The sequence below is a fragment of the Gopherus flavomarginatus genome, chromosome 10, assembly GCF_025201925.1.
Source record: "Gopherus flavomarginatus isolate rGopFla2 chromosome 10, rGopFla2.mat.asm, whole genome shotgun sequence".
NCBI classification, from domain to species: Eukaryota; Metazoa; Chordata; order Testudines; family Testudinidae; genus Gopherus; species Gopherus flavomarginatus.
Genome location: NC_066626.1, coordinates 19,142,866 through 19,152,174, shown reverse-complemented (window position 1 = coordinate 19,152,174; position 9,309 = coordinate 19,142,866).

Genomic DNA, 9,309 nt, shown 5'->3' with positions numbered 1-9,309 from the left:
CTGGAGTGAGATTAATAGGGGACAGGGGCGTTCACACCTCTCTGAGGCATTGTTTCAGGCTGGCTGCAGACTCAGGAAGGCAGCCTTGTGTCTGTTTACCCTCTTCACATTTGGAAGGTTTTCTTTCTAGTGATCGGTAGAAACTTCTTTCTGAAATGAAACCTGAGATTTTGCACAAAGTGAATGTCATGCAGGCTGTGAAGTGATAAATAGTACCCTTTACATTTGCACTGTTACAGCAGTTCTGGATATGTCCCAATTGTGATGTAGCTGTAACTTTCTCTTCAAAGAAGAGAGCAGACTCTGCTTCTTAGAACTAGCATAGATTTGGCCAGATCCATGCAAGGGGGCAGCATGTTTTATTCCCTGGGCTGCAAGGGACTCTGAATAGAGGACCCATGTAACCTTCTGTTCCCCCATTATGAATTTGTGAAGTATTAATTAGGGATTTGTCTACATGGGGAAGCTATTGCAAAATAAGCTAGGGAGCGAATTTAAAGTGTAATAGGTATTACATGAAACCACACAAAGGCATTCTTCATTTGAAAGTGGAGTAAGCTAAACCCACATACCCTAAAAGTGCCTATGTCTACACTTAAAACGCTGCAACTGCAGTGCTTCAGTGTAGACATCCCCTACAATGATGGAAGGGGTTCTTGCAGTGCTATAGTTATTCCACTTCCATTGATGGAAGAATTCTTGCATTGGCCTAACACTGTCTACACTAGGGGGTTAGGCTGGCATAGCTACGTCTCAGGGGCGTGAGAAAGCCACACCCCTGAGAGGCCTAGCTATGCTGATGTAAGTTCCCAGGGTATACAGTGTGGGTTAAGTATTCACATGGGGAGCTATTGTGGAATAGCTATTCCAGGCTATTTCCTGTTGCAGGCAAAGCGTTAGACACGAGTCCCATTGAATTTAGCTGCCCTTTTCACATGAGAAACAAAAACTCTCATGGAAAAGGGTGGCAGGATCAGATCCCTTTTGTGTATAATCTTTGATATAAACTGCTAAAAAGCTTTGAACTTTATTATATTATTTAAGTCAAGTGACTGAAAGCACAGACAGAGTAATAACTGGCACTAGGCTATGCAAGCCAGGTGAGGTCTAAAAGTGGGCAGAGAGTCAGTGAAGCAAGAGACAGGAAGTGAGATGACAGGTGGTGCAAAGGAGAAGGCTCTTGCAACAGGTGGCTGCTGTGAAGGGACAGGAATGGGGCCCAGGCCAGATGAGCAGAAGGAGTGAGGTATCTTGGAAGGGTTAAAAATAAAAATTACAATAAATAAGTGGATCCTAGAATGAAGGTACAAAAATGTGTTTCTAGGGGAGTGATGTGGTTCTGGTTCTATGTAAAGGGGCTGTATGCGAGTATCCTACATGTGCTGGAGTCTAGAGAATTAGGACTTGGCAATTGCAAAAGAGAAGGGAACTGTAGGAACCAAGAGTGCTACACAGACTGACCTGACTCTTCCCTAGTCTGAGTTCTGTTCCCAGGCTACTGTAATTGGTATTGTTTTATATTATTATTTATTAATGCTCAGCTGTTCTCAGCTCTCCAAGCAAATTGCAGCGCAAATAACCTTGCTTGAATAGAAAATCCAATGGAGCAACACTGGTTGTGAGTCAATAACAAACTCGTTAAGAAACCATTTTAGCATTCCCTCCAAAATTCAAACACTTCAAGTAGTAATTTTGCTCAGAGTATAACTCTGGCTATGCCTAGACTGCACAGCATTGTCAGCATTGCGTAGGGTGTGCATGGCTACATGCCGCAGTGAAAAGCAGGCTATGTCCATTGTGGGACACCACTGTGTATGCTGTGCTGTGTAGCTACACCTGTCAGAGAGGCGGCAGCTGGGAAAATCTCAGGCAGCTCCCTGTGACAGGGAAAGGCTTGGCTAGCAAGGAGCTGCTGGAGCCTTTATCCACTGCTGGGAGCTTCCCTGCACTGGGGAAAGGCTCTGGCAGCAGGGAGGCAGTTGGGCCCTACGCTGATAAAAATAAGTGTAGAAGAGGAGGCACCACTTGAGTGTGTAGAGAGTCACATAGGGTACATACCCACAGGATTCAGGCATATCTTTACTCACCTAAGTGCCTCTGCTGATTATACCCATGCTGGGAGAGAATGTAGTGTATGTCCTCTACATGCTGCCATAAGGAATGTGCAGTGTAAACATACCTTGTGTTTCCATTTTTTGCTAGCAGCTACAAAAGCCCAGGACAGCTATGTTTTCCTATCTTTGAGTGCTGCAATGATAGTTGATATATGAGCCAAGTATTTAAGATCTGTCGTTTCAGGAACAACAATTTACTCCTTAGCGCGCTCAGCCTTTTTACATCTCCATACTTAGCTTTTCAAGGTGGGTGTAAAAGGCTGCCCTTCTGCACCTACTTTGCATAGGTGTAAAAAAGCACCAACTGGGCAAGGCAGTGGCGAATTGGTTCCAGCGTGTCTGCAGCAGGTATTTAAATAAAGTCCTCCTTTTTCCAGGTAGCACATAGGCTGTCATTCTACCTTGCTTCCCCATTCATGAGAACACTCCCATACAATACTACAGTAGCATGATGCCATAGCACCCATCAAGTGCCAGATCTGCTCTGGCCTCGTGAGATGCAAATTCCAATAACTAGGATAATTTTCTTTCATTTGTCACTGTTTAAGGGATTGGATTCTACTGATGCCTTTGGACAAAGAGATAGCATTCAATAAATTTGTTCAATTTACCATTTACAATCATATGCCACATCTTAGTCTCCTCAATCCATGCTGCAAAGTGGGCTTGTTAAGATTTCTGTATTTTTTGTTTGTTTTGTTGCAGAGATCACCTTGTATATAGCTTCATCTGAATTATGCTGCATGTTAAACTAGGGACCAGATGCTCAGCTGATGTAAATTAAAGTCAGTGGAGCTACACCAATTTATACCAGCTGAGGCTCTGGTCCTAAGTCTTCAAAGAAGAAAACTTTTGGATTGTTTCCCAAACACCTTTTTCTCTTTCTCTAACAGTGACGGCTATTGGGCCTGATGCTGATCTCAAGGAAACGGGTAAATCAGCCCCGCTCCCAGCACTGGTAGCTATTCCCCTCGCGGAGTTGGTTTTATTAAAACTCTGGGAGAGCTCTCTCCCAGCACAGGAGGTGCGACTACACAGCCACATTAACCACGGTTACCGTTGGCTGTGTAGACCTATCCTTAGTTAGAATGTGTTTAGTCTCATTCAGCTGCAGTGTCACATGGATAATATAGGTGCTGGATGTTGTATGATGTAACTAAGAAAGAGAGAGCACTTGGGGATTTGCTCTGTAATGTTCTGTACCCAAAATAAAGTACAAAGTGGCAAATGCCTCAGTGCTGTTGGCAAACAGCCTCCTTTCCAGCATAGGTACAGTCTTTCCATTGTGTGGCTACATTATACCACAATGGATATCCCCAAATGGTTGTCATATCATTCACAAAGCTTGGTCCGTGTAATGGGGTCTACAGGCTCCACACAACCAGTGCTGGGAGTAGAACAATACTGGGCTAGGGAGGCCCTGTCCCTCAACAGGAACAGGGCACATTCCCAGTGGAGAAACAGTTTAAAAAGACACCAGTAGCCCAGGAAAAGAGCTGCATGCGGCATCAGGGAGCGTGACTCATGCCAGGAGCTGTGCCTGAAGTTGCAGCAGCTTTGTGAGGGCTGCTCTAGCAGCAGTGACTGGGATTTCCCTGACCCGGTCTTTGGGAATTGAAAGCACTGAAAGAGATTGACTGAACAAGGCACTGAAAGACAGAGGACAGGCTGCTAAGCCAGCAACCATGCCCCAAACTGAGGCACTTGGACTGGCAGGAAGTGATCTAGAGGAAAACATAAGTTGGGGTAGCTCAGTAACTGGGCTAGACACTTCATGAATCTCTCCCTGGCAATGGGTTGGGATCTGGTGGAGCAGGTAGGCCAGGTCCCCCTACCTTACTCCTCTGTAGTGACAGAACCACTGGGAGAGCAGCTGGAGCACGAGGGGGTGACTGAGGCCATAGCCAGGCCACCTCTGGGATGACTAGTTCAGCAGAAACCATAAGGCCATGAGCTACCTCTAGGCAAGCTGGTCATCTGATCTTGCCACTGCAATCCCTGAAGCTTCAGGGTAAAGAGCGATCACCTCAGCTTCAGCGGGAGGGAGGAAAAGTGGCAGGGTAAATATAAAAGTACCAAAAAATTGCCAAACTTTCTCTTAAAAAATCAGACACACAAGGTGAGTGAAGTAATATCTTTTACTGGACCAACTTCTGTTGGTGAGAGAGACTAAGGCAGCTAAGTCTAAAACTTCAATACATAAAAACTAAAAGTTCATTAACATCTAACAGTATTGACAACAGCCTCCCTAAGAGCAGGAAACAGAGAAGAGGGATGGCTTTGTCTTAAGGCACTAGACTGGGGAGCTGGGGTCAATTCCTAGCTTGGCCACAGGCTGTGTGTGAACTTGGGCAAGTTAGTTAGGGCCAGATTTTTAAAGCCATTTATGCACCTAACTCCCAACCATGCCCCAGTTGTCATCTGTACAGTGGGGATACTAGAACTTATTTTCTCCCAACCTTTATCTGTCTTCTTTCTTTGGATTGTAAGCTCTTCTGGCAAGGACTGTCTCTTATTCATGTTTGTGCAGGTCACCAGGAGCTGGGATCCCAAGGGTAGACTGCTTTATAAAACATACATACTAGTAATACACTCGCCTACTGCCATGCCAATCACAGCAATGCCTGCCTGTGCGGTGAGGGCAACATGTTGGCTAATTACTAGGAAATGGCTCTAATTATCCACCCCCAACCCCAAGCAAAATCAGCAGGGCCTGAACAGAAGTAAAGCCAGACTAACTAAGATACTGTTGCTAAATCTTTTCAACCCAGACAACACTCTCAGCACTGTTTCTCCAGCTATTAACAGCAATGAAGGTTTCCAAAATCAGAAGCTAAAAAAAATTGCTATTTTTAATGCACTTAAACCCATAAACACATACCTACAACTATTTAAAACCTGCCTGGTTAAAGCTTTAAGGGCCTGATTCCAAAATTCACTGAAATCTCCCATTCCATTCAATGATGCAGGAATGGGCCCTTATTCAGCTAATCCCTAAAAGCCTCATTTAAGAACATAAGAACAGCCATAATGGGTGAGACCAATGGTCCATCTAGCCCAGTATCCTGTCTTCTGACTGTGGCCAATGCCAGGTGCCCCAGAGGGAATCAACAGAACAGGTAATCATCAAGTGATCCATCCCGTCACCCATTCCCAACTTCTGGCAAACATGCTAGGGACACCATCCTTGCCCGTTCTGGCTAATAGCCATTGATGAACCTATTCCTCCATAAGCTTATATAGTTCTATTTTGAACCCTGTTATAGTTTTGGCCTTCACAACATCCTCTACCAAGTTATTCCACAGGTTAACTGTGCGTTGTGTGAAAAAATACTTCCTTTTGTTGTGTTAAACCTGCTGCCTATTAATTTCAGTGGATGACCCCCTAGTTCTTGTGTTTGTGAAGGAGTAAATAACACTTCCTTACTGACGTTCTCCACACCAGTCATGATTTTATGGACCTCTGTCATAGCTCTCTTAGTCATCTTTTCCAAGCTGAAAAGTCCCAGTCTTTTTAATCTCTCCTGTTCCACATCCTTAACCATTTTATTGTGCTTCTGTGTCCCTTTTCCAGTTCAAATATATTATTATATTTTTAAGATGGGGCAACCAGAACTGCAGTAGTCAAGGTGGGGCTGTATCGTGGATTTATATAGAGGCATTACGATATTTTCTGTCTTATTATCTGTCCCTTTCTTAATGGTTCCTAATATTCAATTAGCTTGTTTTGACAGCCACTGCACATTGAGCAGCTGTATTCAGAGAACTATCCACAGTGATGACAAGATCTCTTTCTTGAGAGAGAGAGAACACCTACTTGTATGTGTAGTGGGATTATGTTTTCCAGTGTGCATTACTTTGATTATATCAACATTGAATTTCCTCTGCCCTTTTGTTCCTCAGTCACCCCATTTTGTGAGATCCCTTTGTAATTCTTCGCAGTCAGCTTTGGACTGAACTATCTTGAGTGATTTTTGTATCATCTGCAAATGTTGCCACCTCACTGTTTACCCCTTTTTCCAGATCATGTATGAATATGTTGAGTAGGACTGGTCTCAATACAGATCCCTGCGGGACACCATTATTTACTTCTCTCCATTCTGAAAACTGACCATTTATTCCTACCCCTTGTTTCCTGTCTTTTAACCAGTTACTGATCCATGAGACAACCTTCCCTTTTAGCCCATGACTGCTTACTTTGCTTAAGAGCCTTTGATGTGGGACCTTGTCAAAGGCTTTCTGAAAGTCTAAGTACACTACATCCACTGGATCACCCCTGTCCACGTTTATTGATTCCCGCAAAGAATTATAATAAATTGGTGAAGTATGATTTCCCCTTACAAAAACCATGTTGACTCTTCCCCAACAAATCATGTTCATCTATGTGTCTGATATCACATAGGACACTCCTGTTAATACATCCCAGAATGATATTCACCTGCAAATGTGTGTCATTGACTCATATTTAATTTGTGATCCACTGTAATTTCCAGATGCTTTGCACCAGTACTACTGCCTACCCAGTTGTTCCCCATTTTGTATTTGTGCATTTGGCTTTTTTCTTCCTATGTATAGTACTTTACACTTGCCTATATTAAATTTCATCTTATTGATTTCAGACCAATCTCCAATTTTGTCAAGGTTATTTTGAAGTCTAACCCCACTATCCTCCAAAGTGCTTGCAACTACTCCCATCTTACTGTCACCCACAAATTTTATAAGCATACATTCCACTCCATTATCCAATTTAGTAGTGAAAATACTGAATAGTACTAGACCCTAGACTGACTCCTGGGGGACCCCATTAGATATGTCCTCCCAATTTGACAGCAAATCATTAAGTACTTTTTGACTACGGTCTTTCAACCAGTGTGCACCCACCTTATAGTTATTTAATCTAGACCACATTTCCTTAGTTCACTTATGAGACTGTCATATGGGACTGTGTTAAAAGCCTAAAATCAAGATATATCATATCTATAGCTTCCCCTCATCCAGTAGACCAGTAATTCTGTCAAAGAAGGAACTTGGGTTGTTTGACATGATTTATTTTAGACAAACTCATGTTGGCTATTACTTATTACTCTATTATTCTCTAGAAGTTTACAAATTGATTGTTTAATAATTTGCCCCAGTATCTTTCCAGGTATCGAAGATAGGCTGACTGGTCTGTAAATCCCTGATCCCTCTTTGTTCCCCCTTTTAAAGATGGCTACTACGTTTGCCCTTCTGCAGTCCCCTAGAATGTAACACGTCCTCCATGTCTTCTCAAAGATAACTGCAAACAGTTCTGAGATTGCTTCAGCTAATTTCATAAATTACCTCAGTGTCTTAAATACATCTAACTCAGTGGTTTTCAAACTGGAGTATGTGTACCCCTAAGGGTATGCGAGAAAAGCCCTGTAAAGGCAGACAATGCATTTTATTTAGTAAGATTTGGCAATCTAATCAACATTTAATATCCTTTCAGTTAAAACTGCAGCTACATTGGTGTATGTTTCCTTTTTGCTGTGCGAGGTTAACGCTATGAGTATACATAATAAAATTGTTCATTATAATAGTAATAATTGTATCAGGGACAACACACACCAGGGCTTGTGCACTGTGTTGCATCATGTTATCCCTTGCAGACCTTTTTTTCTGTTTTCATAGGTATGTTATGAGATACCCCCTTCTGAGACAGGTATACCATAGACCAGTGTTTCTCAAATGCAGCCACGGGGGCCTTTTCTTGAGGCCACATGCTCCTGGGCTGTGATTGGGAGGGGTGGGGAGGGCAAAGTAGCGCCCCCCTCTCCCTTTCCCCTGGATGCCCTGCCTTAGTGTTTGTTGCTGGGGCCACCAGCAGGGGTTGGGCCCTGCCCCCCTCTGGAGTCACCTGGGGCACAACACTGTAGGAGCAGGTAGCTGGTGAGTTTCCCCACCTTCCTAAGGCTGTGGGGCTCAGGCTTTGGCCTTCAGCTTGGGAGTGGCAGGGAAGCAGGCTCTGGCTTTGGGCTCCAGCTCTGGGCACTGGCTGTGTGGTGGCAGGCCCCATGGTCCAGCCACATGGCTTCGGGGTGCATCCTTAGACCCCATTCTCCAGCTATGAGACTTTGGGCTCTGGTCACAGGGCTTCAGGCTCCAGCTCTCGCTGCCTCCCCCAGCCCAACACTCCATCTTCACTGGCCCTCCCCACAGGGCTTAATTTGTTCCCAGGCTTGCCAGAGCTGAGAACTCTGCTTTGAAAAGTGATACTTGTATGTTTGTTAATATCACTTTTCACAACAGACTTACTAGCAGGGGTGACTCTATGTTTTCTGCCACTCCAAGCACAGCAGTCAGGGAGCCTTCGGTGGCAGTTCTGCGCCTTTGGCGTACCCACCGCTGAATTGCCGCCAAAGCCTCGGGACCGGCTTACCTTCCACAGAAATGCTGTCGAAGGCTCCCGGACTGCAGCCATCACTGGCACGCCGTTCCCACCCCCCTCGCCTGGCTTGCCGCCCCAGGCACGTGCTTGCTGCGGTGGTGCCTGGAGCTTCCCCTGCTTACTAGCTAGCAATAAATACATTACAATGATTTGGATGTGCATGTGCATATTTATTTGATTTTCCTAAAGCAAATTAAGTATTTTAGGAAAAAGGGAGAGCACGGCCACCAGCTAGAGTTGGTGGCCGCACTCCAAGGTAACCAAAAAATTTGTCCTGAGACCCCCTGCCACAGGTTGCTCCAAATAACATAGTCTAACAAGTTTGAAAACCACTGATCTAACTTACCTAAATATTCTTTAACCTGTTTTTTCCCCCTATTCTGGCTTGTGTTCCTTCCCCCTTGTTGTTAATACTAATTGTGTTAAGCATCAGGCCATAATTAACTTTTTTATTGAAGACTGAAGCAAAACAGGTATAAAACACCTCAGCTGCCTTGATGGCATCAGTTATTAGGTCTCCTTCCCTGCTAAGTAATGAATGTACATTTTCCTTCATCTTTCTCTTATTTCTAATATATTTATAAAACCTCTTCTTGCTTTTTATGTTCCTCACTAGGTATAAGTCATTTTGTGGCTTGGCCTTTCTGATTTTGTCCCTATTTTCTATTCAAGCATAAATGTGCATCTAATCATTTGTGCTATGATTAAATGGTTAATAAACTATTTTACTGCTTGTAATAAAACCCATAAAAATAAATGTAGCTGGATATCCTAAAATGCAGTGCA